Raw genomic sequence first — 12,184 nt, 5'->3', positions numbered from 1 at the left:
AGCACCTCCATGGGCCAGGAGAAGGAGAAGGAGAAGAGTCAGCGCTCACGGAGGGGGCGCACCGTGTGCAGAGCGTGTGCGCAGGAAGGAGAGGGTGCCTCGGACGTGGAGATGGAAAGTGGGTCTTGCTGTATTGGAGCAAATACTGAGATGAACGAGGAACACATGTGAGAAGTCAGCGGTTCAGCTGCAGACTCCGCGGCGACCTCACTGTGCTCCGAGGTCACCTGCCCGGTCCTATCCAGGCAGCTTACCCCATCCCTGCCAGAACTGCCTTTCTCAATGATGATATCCGACCTTTAGTGTCTCCTTATTTAAATTATACACTTTTTAAAAATATATGTTTCATTGATTTCAGAGAGGAAGGGAGAGGGAAAGAGAGAGAGGCACATTAATGATGAGAGAATCATTGATCGGCTGCCTCCAGCTCACCCAACACTGGGGATGGAACCCATAACCGTGACCACCTGGTTTACAGGTCGAGGCTCAACCACTAACCGGGCTAAATTACACACTTTTGGGGAGTAGACGCTGTTTGCTATTCTTCTCCTGCTCCCCAGCCGCCGAGCCCTGGGCTGGGGACCCAACAGCCACTCAGCAGTCATTTGTGCATTTCACCATTAGTCACACTGTCATGAGGAGACAGTCAGTCGTGCCTTGACTTGTCCTTATTGGATGCTGTTGCAGTAATTAATTCCGGCCGGGACTCCTGCCGACCATGAACATGGAAACTAAGGGACTGACTGCAGATATAGGAAGAAACCCATGGGCAGAATTTAGTGACAAACTGGACTGCATGTGACAGAAACTCGGGTGTCGTTTCTGAAAACGCCCCCAGCAGCGTCGAGGACAGAGTCATCAGGCAGGTGCAGGAGCCTGTGTGCAGCCGGGCAGGTGCCTGGGCAGGTCTGTACACAGGCTTCCTGGCCCTCCCCGTGGCCCCGCAGACACTGCCCAGCGCTGAGCAGGAAAGGAGGCAGCGCAGTGACCTTCCCAGTTCCAATTCTATGCGTTTATGTTTGCACTCTCCTCGCAGTCAATGTGACATCACCATTATAAGGCCAGCGTTTTCTGCGGACAGCGGTGCCTCATGAAGAGCGCTGCCAGGCGTTGCCCACCCAGTGCCAGCCTAGCTCAGCGAGGTGTCAGTACCTCCTCCCGGAGGGAGGTCCCTGATCAGCAATCAGCGCCATCCACCCAGGCTGCTCCCACGGGCCAAGCCTACAGGCACGTGCCAACCTTTAGGAACTAAATCGGAGCAGGGTCTGCCTCACTCCCCACTTTTTCCAAACGGAGCCGCAGCCCTTCCCGGAAAGTGTCCAGAGGCCCACGGGGAAGGGTGTCAGCAGGTTGGCGTCCTGTAGCTGCCTTTCTCTGAGAGGCGTGCCCTACTGGCAGGGGTATGTTCTGCCCACCCCCCCCCCCCCGCCACCCCAGGTATCTGTCAGACCCTTTGCTGTCCCCATAGCACTTGCTCTTTTTTAAAAATATGTTTTTATTGATTTCAGAGAGGAAGGTAGAGGGAGAAAAACATCACTGAGGAGAGAGAATCATGGATCAGCTGCCTCCTGCACACCCCACACTGGGGGATCTGAGCCCACAACCCGGGCATGTGCCCTGACCAGGAATCGAACCCAGGACCCTTCAGTCCACAGGCCGACGCTCTATCCACCGAACCAAACCAACCAACCAAACGGACTAGGGCAGCACTTGCTCTGTTAAGGAGTAGCGCCTGCTGGTGGGGGCCGAGAAAGACAGTATTCAGATCCTTGTTCAGTGGCTGCCCTGGGGATCCTCTCCCGGTCTGCATGCTGGGTCCATCTCTCCTACAATCTGAACCGCCGCCGGCATGCTTGTGGTTTGTGCACAGTAAGCATCTGGGGTCTCCAGGTCTCCTGGCAGGTCTGCTGGGCTCCCCACGCTCCTCGTTATTCCCGGAGGCAGTCTTTATGAGGCCAGACCAGGAAGGGTTTGTAATCCCATGAATGTCAAGGTCATGCTATGGGTGGTGAAAACACCTTAGAAGCCCTAAAGGGGCTGCACTGATTATGCGGCCCTCCAGGAATGCATTTTTTTTTAATCCTCACTCGAGGATATTTTTCCATTGATTTTTAGAGAGAGTAGAAGAGAGAGGAAAAGACAGAGAGAAATATCAATGTGAGAGAAACACATCTATGCATTGTCTCCTGTACGCATGCCAACCAGGGCCCGGGCCGGGGAGGAGCCTGCAACCAAGGTCCATGCCCTTGACCTGAATCCAACCTGGGACCCTTTGGTCCACAGGCAGACACTCTATCCACTGAGCCAAACCAGTGAGGGCCAGGAATACGTTTGACTAATGTAGTTTACACTTGATAACTTTAAAAATAGCCACTTTTTCTTAGCGCAGGTTTTTTGCAATATTGAGACTGCACATTTTTTTTTTTACTTATCTGATACTCTTTCAATGAATATAGGCGTTAACTGTGATGACTTAAATGAAATGCCTTTGTAGTGTGGAAAGTCAACCACTAGCTAGAACATCTTGGGAAAGTTACCTAACCTCTCCGGGAAAATAGGGGCCATAATTCCAACTCACGAGGTTGTGGTGAGCAGTGAATGAGGTGCTTTGTAATTATCTATCAATTAACATTGAACACGGCGTGTGTTCATAAATCTGGTGTCCTCGAGTTTCAGTAAAACAGCAATCAATGGAATGCAGGGCGCATGTTGATTCTTCAGTAAATACACATTGATTTCAGATAAATCATGTGGCTGTTGCTGTTCATTTGTCCACATCAGTCATCTCCAGCATCCTCCTCGCCCCGGCCTCACCTGCGTCACTGCTGCTCATGGAGAGCACTGGCTGTTGGGGAGGAAGTCCAGTGGGTAGCACACGAGTGCCTGCTGTAGTCACGGCTGGACCAGCTCAGGGCCCACGGGAGTGCAGAGCGCGGGAGGAATGCGTGGGAACCAGGTGACGCCGGGCTTGACCCAATGACTCTGTGACGCATTTGTTCATTTTGCTTATAGTGTGACCGTTGTCAGAGGAGACAAGGGACAAGGTGGCCACTAAGAGGAATTTAGGGTTGGCGATTTACTGGAATGACGACCCTTTTGGGCCCAACATAAAGTTCTTTATAATTGATCCCCTGTCTACTTTTATAAAATCATGATGGTATATGGTAGGAGTGTACACATCCACACCTTTTTGTTGCTGCTAATATTTAGCTGGGCAGACTTTTTCCATTGATTTTTTTTTTTTTAGAGAAAGTGGGTGGGAAAGAGACAGAGAGAGAGAAACATCGATGGAAGAGACACATATGGATTGGTTGCCCCCTGGGGCCAGGGATTGAGCCTGTAACCAAGGTATGTGCCCTTGACAGCCCCCCCCCCCAGTGCACACATTTCATGCACCGGGCCTCTAGTAATAATAATAAAAAAGAAACATTCCTTAGTATGAAATTCTGATCAGTATCAGCACCCACAAAAAGGATCTGTATTTAAGTCCATGAGTTGGTTGTTTTCCAAGTGGGTCCAGCAGACTATAGTGGTGCTACGGGAAGCGTGGCCTGCAAAGGCGAGAAGCGGAGGAACAGTGAGCTCATGCACAGAGCAGGGCCCATCAGGGGGTTGGGAAGCTCCCCCCTGTCATGCACAGAGCAGGGCCGATTAGGGGGTTGGGGAGCTCCCCCCTGTCATGCACAGAGCAGGGCCGATTAGGGGGTTGGGGAGCTCCCCCCTGTCATGCACAGAGCAGGGCCGATTAGGGGGTTGGGGAGCTCCCCCCTGTCATGCACAGAGCAGGGCCGATTAGGGGGTTGGGGAGCTCCCCCCTGTCATGCACAGAGCAGGGCCGATTAGGGGGTTGGGGAGCTCCCCCCTGTCACTCACAGAGTAGGGCCGATAGGGGAGTTAGGGCACCGCCCCCTGTCACACAGACAGCAGGGCAGATCAGGGGGTTGGGGCACCACCACTGTTACACTCACGGCAGGGCCGATGGGGAGGTTATGGCTCTACTCTGTCACACACAGAGCAGGGCCTGTGGGGGGGGGGGGGTTGGGGCGCCGCACCCTGTCACACACAGAGCCGCAGGGCGATCAGGGGGTTTGGGCGCTGCCCCCTGTCACGCTGATCCAGTGCCAGGAGGCCTCGCAGCTCCGCTGATCCCAGTGCTGGGAGGCATATTACCCTTTTACTATATAGGTTAGAGGCCTGGGGGCCGGCTGGTTTGCCCTGAAGGGTGTCCTGGATCAGGGTGGGGGTCCCCACTGGGGTGCCTGGCCAGTCTGGGTGAGGGGCTGAGGGCTGCTTTCAGGCTGGCAATTGACTGAAGCTCCCAACCGCTCCTTGTTTTCTTTTTTTTATTCTGGGCCAGCTTTAGCTCTGGCTCTAGCTCTGAGGCTTCCGCTGCTATAATCGAAACAATGTATAACTCTAGCTCTGAGATCCCGGCTGGCTGAAAGCTGATTTCTGGGGTTATGTTTAGCTACTACATTTGCAACATCGTACATAGTTTCTTAGAGTTGTAGCTCAGAGGCCGTCAAGTCAGGCGGGGGTTGGAGTCCGCAGTCACTGCAGCAAGCAAACCTCATGTTCGCTTCCAGCTGCCTGTCTGCCGGCCGCCATCTTGGCTGACAGTTAATTTGCATAAGGATATGCTGATTAGCCAATGGGAAGGGTAGCTCGTACGCCAATTACCATGTTTCTCTTTTATTAGTGTAGATATATGAAGAGAGAAACTAAAGACTTATATTGTTGGCAACAAATATTCAGGTTATGTTATCTGTGCTTTAAACATCACAAACAAAGCACTTCTGGGAATAGGAGCTGCCTTTCCACCAATACAGGGTGTCCCGAAAATGTATACACATTTTTATAATGATAAAGGCTGTGTTTATTAAAACACACTTCCTTTTCAAAATTGAGCCATTAGCTATTAAAATGTGTATACATTTCGGGGGGATACCCTGTATATATGGGTCACCAGACCCAGTGTGATTAAATGAAGAGTTTAGCAGTATCTCAGGCTTTTAACCCTCTAATTCATGGGTAGAAAATACATTATGAATACATTTTTCAAAAACTTTTTTATAGTTTATTGATTTTCTTTTTAGAGAGAGGAAGGGAGAGAGAAGCATTGATGAGAGAGAGCCATCCATCAGCTGCCTTCTGCACACCTCCTACTGGGAATTGAGCCCACTGACTGGGCATGTGCACTGACTGGGCATGGAACTGACAACCTTTTGGTGCAGGGGACAGTGCCCAACCAACTGAGCCACACCGGCCAGGGCTGAAGCTTTTTCTTCTGTTCTCCTCGGGTCATAGGTCACGTGGAACTGTAGGCACATGGCACTTGGTCATTGCAGACCTAGCAAAGCAGTTCAGATACCATGGCAACTTATCCACGATGCAGAAGCAGGTGCATCTGTGAGACAGAGCAGCACACATTCCATCTGGAGAGTGGAGAGGTTCCGTTTTACATGAATATGTAGTAAAATAGGGATTTCTGTTTGTAAGGACAGATTGCCAAAGTCCTCTACTTTTCCTAGCTACAAGCCAGACACACGCCCTGAATTCCTTCTCAGGAGTGGCATCTGTGATTTTGAGGTGTGTTGATCTCACCACAAACATGTGCCTAAGTGACAGCAATGGCTTTCCATAAATCAATTATTATCTGCGCCACTTCTTAAACTGTTTTAGGAATGTTTTCATTAATCTTTCTCCCCCCTTCTCAGTAGGAAGGAGGAGTGCAGTAGAAAAATATCCCTGCGAGTTCCAGTAGCAGGGTCAGCAAATGCCCTCTTGTAATGGGCTTTTTAAAACATCTTTATGATGCTGCCCATTGCTCCTCCCGGGCATCAGTAGTTGAGAAATATGGCAATTATTAGCCAAACCGGCAGGGTCCCGGGGCTCTAGATGCTCAGGGGCTATAATTTCCCGGCATTAGCGCCCATATCCTGACGTGCTCAGTACCTCGAGGTCGCCAGCACTTCGCTCCAGGATTCACATTTCATTTTGTGTGACAAATGGACGTGAGGCCTTTAATGCATTCCATAATGCTCCTCTTATACTGAGCTCCGTGCCCTCCTTGCCCCTCCAAGGGTTCACCCACATGAAGCGGAATGATCTCTGTGGGGGTCAGGCTGTGTGTGGGGGCATGGCCCAGGATGAAGACATTTGGATTCCGTGGCAGAAATATTGTTTTTAGAGATGAGATGTATTATGTATCCTCTAATCAGAGGCCCTAAAATTCATGACATGTCATTTAAAGAGGTGATTCATTTTATGCTTATGATCAAAGAAAACTTTTACTGCACATTTATTTATAACTAGAGGCCCGGTGCACAAATTCATGCACAGGTGGGGTCCCGAGTGGGGTGGATGGGGGGCCGGGACACGATCAGATCAGCCCTCCAAGGGAGGAGTGGGACACCCTTGCCAGCCAAGATCCAGATCCATCTCACTGACATTTGTGCTGGTTGTTGGGAGCCACCTGGTGGCCTCTTTTATATTGTTTCTTCGTTGCTGAGCATTGAGGGAGGGGAAGCAGTCCTGTGCCTAGGCTGACTTCCAGGAGGCCGGCGGAGCTGTCAGGATCCTTGTTGCAGCTGTGCTGGTCCATGGGTGCCTGCCCATTCTCCGGAGATTGTACCTGAAGGACTCTGGAGGGAGTAAGTGGCTGCCGCTGGGCTGGTGGGCCGCCTGGTCGGGTCTCAGTTGAGCAGCGCTCCCGCTGTGGGAGCACACTGACCACCAGGGGGCAGCTCCTGTGTTGAGCGTCCACCCCCTGGGGGTCAGTGTGTGTCATAGCACCCGGTTGTTCCAGTTGTTCCGGTCATTCGGTTGTTTGGTCGTTTAGGCTTTTATATATGTAGATACTTGTTTTCTTGATGAAGGTAGACTAATCATGTAACTATTGCTTTTTAAATAATTGTAAAAGGCAGTATATGTCAAAATGAGCAATTTGATAAGATTTCATTTATTTACAAAGTAATCTTATTGAAACACCAATGGATATAATCTGTAAATATCCCTGCAGAATAATCATTACTACCTATCCAAATCATACCTCAAACCATTCTATTTAAAATAAAATAGAGCCTTAACAAGGAACAAGTAAAGAATGCTCCGTGCCTGGCCAAGCTATGATTTAGCTTTTGTGAAGCAAATTGTATTAAGCCTTCCAAGGAGTGCTCCTCTACTGTCTAAGGAAGATGACCTACAAAAGAAAGATGCTTGCTCGGAATGTTGTCTTTGATCCTCCGGTCCCTAGGATATTCTTTAGGACATAATTGCTCCAATGAGTAATTTGCCATAAATAGTATATGGTGTGTCCTATAGCATAGCGATAGAATTCATGTTTAAATATGCAGTGAGATAGAGTAGTGTGTAATATCTGTTCCCAATGTGCTCCTTCCCAGCACAGCAAGGCACTAATAATAGGGCAGGGAAAGGTCACAGTGACTTCTCAAGGTAGCTTCCAGCTCTTATTTGCTCCTCACTATAATATGAGGTGGCAGGCCAAGGAAAACACAGAGGAATAATTGCAAAACAAAAAGAACGTGTCTATTCCAAATGTCCATATATTTGAAATTGATATTTTTACATAACCTATTCTGTCGTGTGGCAAGTCATGATTACACTCCAGCTGTTTTTTTTCTCCTGGGGTCTTTAGGACGATAACAGGCTACCAGGGGCTGCTGGGAATCCTTTGTTGGCCTCAAGCTCATTCGCATAAAAGTCAGGGTGGAAGACTGTACCAGATGGGAGTCCCCGCAGTTGTTTCTTCCGGTTATTATGAGACGAGTCCGTGGTCTGCCCTTAGACAAACATTCCTTAGTGATACCCTTCCATTGATTGTAGCCAGGGAAGTTCTGAGGACACAGTGGCCTCGTTCTGGTGAGAGGAATGGAAAATAAATGAGTCTATGAATATTTAAATAAGATCATTACAAGCTGCCACAGGTGCCCGGAGGATGCAGACTCGCTGCTCTGAGGGAGAATAAAAAGGGTGAATCTCTTCCAGCCCCCGTGTTTCCAGAAGGTGGCAATTGGAAGCAAGTAAGTTCAGGGAACAGCCAGAGAGATCCCAAACCCTGGCATGTCATGATGTCTGATCAATGCCCCCAGCCAGCTTGTTGTAGGGTCTGAGGTCACAATTGTGGAAGGCATTAAACTTTAGAAAATGAAGTTTCAGTGCACAGTGTTAGGAATACTTAAGAGGAAGTAGAAAAATAATGTTCCTTCCCTATTACTCAGAGGACTGTGTGCATATGAGGGACCGACCTTCATTCACAACTCGGGTAGGAAAGGAGAAGGGTCGGGATTCGGGAAGTGACTACACACCCAAAACCTTTGTTGGTGATGCAATTAGGCACTAGGTCAGTGGTGGCGAACCTTTTGAGCTCGGCGTGTCAGCATTTTGAAAAACCCTAACTTAACTCTGGTGCCGTGTCACATATAGAAATTTTTTGATATTTGCAACCATAGTAAAACAAAGACTTATATTTTTGATATTTATTTTATATATTTAAATGCCATTTAACAAAGAAAAATCAACCAAAAAAAATGAGTTCGCGTGTCACCTCTGACACGCGTGTCATAGGTTCGCCATCACTGCACTATGTGATACCACCTAAAGCCTGGCTCTGTTATTCTAGTTCATAAAATAATGGGGTGTAATGTTACTTCTTAATGTACTAAAATCCAGTATAATAGAAACACATGCAATTTTTCATCTCTCTAAGTTTTATCATAGGGTATTTAAGTTCTTAAAGATTTAATAAACACTAATATAGAAAGCAAATCCATGTTTCTCTAACAGCAGGGCTCATCCCCATTTAATTTAATCTCAGAATATATGATTTATCCTTAAGGAGAGATACTGTTAGAAAAATATGAAAAACATTGTTCATGGCCATATGTTATTGTAATACAGCAGATTTGAATATTTAAAGACACTCCATTTGGTCCAAATCGAAGTAGGCTTTTTTCTTTTGTTGACAGTATGAAGCATATGCTGAGAATAGGAGCATAATTAAGCAGGAAGACACAACAGGGTGTGTGTTGCATTGGGAATGTGCCATGGACTGGGTGTGTAAACTGCGAGGCCAAAAGATAGGAGCCCACAGCCACTGTGGAGATGGCGAAATTCCAGCAGCAGATGACCGTATGTCTCACAGTATGGTTTTGCCATAGTAACATGCCCTTATTATGAATCATGTTACTTTTCACTATAAGAATATTTCTGCCTGGCTGGTGTGGTTCAGTGTTTGAAAGTCGAACCATGAACCAGGAAGTCACTGGTTCGATTCTCAGTCAGGGCACATGCCCTAGTTGTGGGCTTCGTCCCCAGTGTGGGGCATGCAGGAGGCAGCCAATCAATGATTCTTTCTCATCATTGATATTTCTCTCTCTCCCTCTCATTTCCTCTATCTGAAATCAATTAAAACATGTGTGTGTTGTTTTTTTTTAAAGAAAAGAATATTTCAAATCATTATCCTTTGGGCCCAAACCAGAAAAGTGAATACTCCACAAACAGACCTTTCCTTTCTCTGTGTGTGAACAGTTTGCTTTGCATTATTTCTGTGCTTTGAAGGCTTCAGTTGGGGATATAGCTTCTCTACCAAATGCCGAGGTAGACAACTGGAAACACACAGGCAATTTGAACCCATCAGAGAAGGGCTAACTGGGAGTTAGACCTTAAACCACACAGTTGAGAACTGAAGTAATTTGTTTTGCTTCTCCAGTTTCAGGAAATAGATTTGATCAGCCGAAGTGCTTAAATAAGACAAAAATCTTATTCCAAGGATCCCCTGGGCTTTTCAAAATGAGGCATAAGGAGAACAGAGCAAATTTCAAATTTTCCATTTTCTTGTTATATTTAGAAATATGTTGTGAGAAAGGGGTAGAAAGTGACGTTACCTTTTACATTGTGGTATTGATTTTAAGAGCTGGAAAATGACATAGGCGAATTATGTCTTTCAACAAGTGTCTTTAAAAATATACTGTGTGCCCAGCTGGCGTACATCAGTGGTTGAGTGTTGACCTATGAACCAGGAGGTCACAGTTTGATTCTCGGCCAGGGCACATGCCCAGATTGTGGGCTCCATCCCCAGTGTGGGGCATGCAGGAAATAGCTGATCAATGATTCTCCCTCATCATTGATGTTTCTGTCTCTCTCTCTGCCTTCCTCTATGAAATCAATACAAATATATTTTTTAAATGTACTGTGTCAAGAGAAACATCAAGGGAGAGAAGATTTTTTGAAATGAGGAGTGCAGGAACCAGCTTCAGGAGTAAAGTACCACTGTTTCTTTGACATAGTAGATAGGTGTCTTATAATTCTGACCAGGAATGACATGGTGTAGAGCAGAGTACACATGTTTTTCAATAAAACTAGATCTACTCTGGGTTGCAGAATATTTTTATTACGTATTTTTGTTCAATTGTCAATGACCAGCATTAAATTTGACAATATTTGTGGCCATCACCCATTAATATGGGATGACTACTAACTCTAATATGACTTGACCTGAGAATGTTAAAAAAATGAAAACTTATTATAGAACCTGATGTATCTGGGAAATCTGTTATAAAGAGAATCAGAGGAAAGTATCAAACCTTTCATCCTATATAATAAAAGGGTAATATGCAAATTGTCCCCTCAACTGGGAGTTCGACCGGAGTTGGACCAGGGGGTGGGGCCGGAATGGTGTTCTGAGAATAGCATCCCCATTACAGTTGTCTCAAATAACAGGGTCAATTGAGAAAGATGCTGCCGTGGAAATTGGACTTTTAGTTTAGAGCCCATGTTGCCAGGCTCCGGAACTTCTTACACATGGGCAATGTGTGCTGCTTGCCTTGCTCGTTATTCCCACAGGGGGCTTCAGTCAGCATAGAACCCGGGTGAGGACCAGGAATAGAAATGCAAGACTCACTTTCCTGTCTGTGTCATGTTGTGGGTGCAACAAAAGGGTATTCCTGATAAAATCCCCACAGTGGGAACTGTGTGTGTTTCATAGGCAGAAAGGCCATGAAAATAAGCAAGTAATTAAGGAAAGAAACTAAGGTGAAAGTAAATTATGGTGAATAAGCTGAAAAAAGGGAGAGATCCTTTTTTGCAAAATAGCTGCGTTTAGTGGGGCAAGTAGGAAATAGGTCTATCATCATTGAAATGTTGTTCCTGTACCACATTTGCTTTTATTCTACTACTTCAGACTGGAAAATAAACTTTTCTCGGGAAAATAGGGGAAAATTGTTCATTCTTTAGTCACCATAATTGAGCTTGAATGTTTCAAGTAATAGGGCTCAGATAGAAAATGGCAGAGAATGCTGGTCTAGTTCAAGTAGCAGATGCCAAGCATTTGCCAAGAAAATACACCTCTCAAATATTGTTAAAAATATAAACAGTGAGGTAGGAACAGTTTGTCACATTTCTCTATTTCTTATATGATGTCAAATTCATCCAAGTTTAGCACAGGCCTTTGAGAACTATCATGTTTAACATGAATTTTTTGAAGATGGGTTAAAATTATGTATTTTATAACTGCCAAGGTTTAGGGGCATTTTTGTGAGTGCATAGGTAATTCTATATAATTCTTTGTTAGCACTACAGCCCATGTTACACAACCACAAATGGAGGAAAACTTGAAGAGAACCTGGCTTAGACAATGGGGTGGGCAAAAATAGGTTAAATTATCAGCTATCACTCCATAAAATACTGCTATAAATCAGAAGCAAGGGTATGAAATAATCATAGCAATAATAATAAGACAAATAATACAGATAACACAATAATTAATAAATATATAATACAAGAATCAACTAACTTCGTGTTTCATATACTCACAACAGTGAACTTATTTTTGCCAATCCTTATATAGTAATACTAGAGGCCTGGTGCACGAAACTCGTGTGCTCAGGGGGATCCCACAGCGTGGCCTGCACCCTCTCACAGTCCAGGAGCCTTTGGGGGATGTCCAACTAACAGGAGTGGGCCTAAGCCATCAGTCGGACATCTTTAGTGCTACTGTGGAGGTGGGAGAGGCTCCCGCCACTACCGATGCACTCGCCAGCCGTGAGCCCAGTTTCTGTCAAAGCAGAGCTCCCCCTGTGGGAGCACACTGATAACCAGGGGAGAGCTCCTGCATTGAGTGTCTGACCCCTGGTGGACAGTGCATGTCATAGCAACTGGTTGTTCC

General features: G+C 46.4%; 1 long non-coding RNA gene across 1 annotated transcript in view; it reads right to left on the bottom strand.

Moving 5' to 3' along the window:
* LOC106724355 overlaps positions 1–11,714 on the bottom strand; it is a 19,086-nt gene extending 7,372 nt beyond the window's left edge. The window contains exons 1-2 of the long non-coding RNA XR_001360120.1: positions 11,705–11,714; positions 5,018–5,020 (exon numbers count right to left, since the gene is read on the bottom strand). This is a non-coding gene — a long non-coding RNA (uncharacterized LOC106724355). The remainder of the gene's footprint in view (positions 1–5,017; positions 5,021–11,704) is intronic.
* Positions 11,715–12,184: the final 470 nt, after the last annotated feature.

This window comes from Myotis brandtii, unplaced genomic scaffold (genome assembly GCF_000412655.1).
Source record: "Myotis brandtii unplaced genomic scaffold, ASM41265v1 scaffold802, whole genome shotgun sequence".
Taxonomy (NCBI): domain Eukaryota; kingdom Metazoa; phylum Chordata; class Mammalia; order Chiroptera; family Vespertilionidae; genus Myotis; species Myotis brandtii.
The sequence above is the reverse complement of the archived record's forward strand: the minus strand, read 5'-3'. Positions and strand labels throughout refer to the sequence as shown.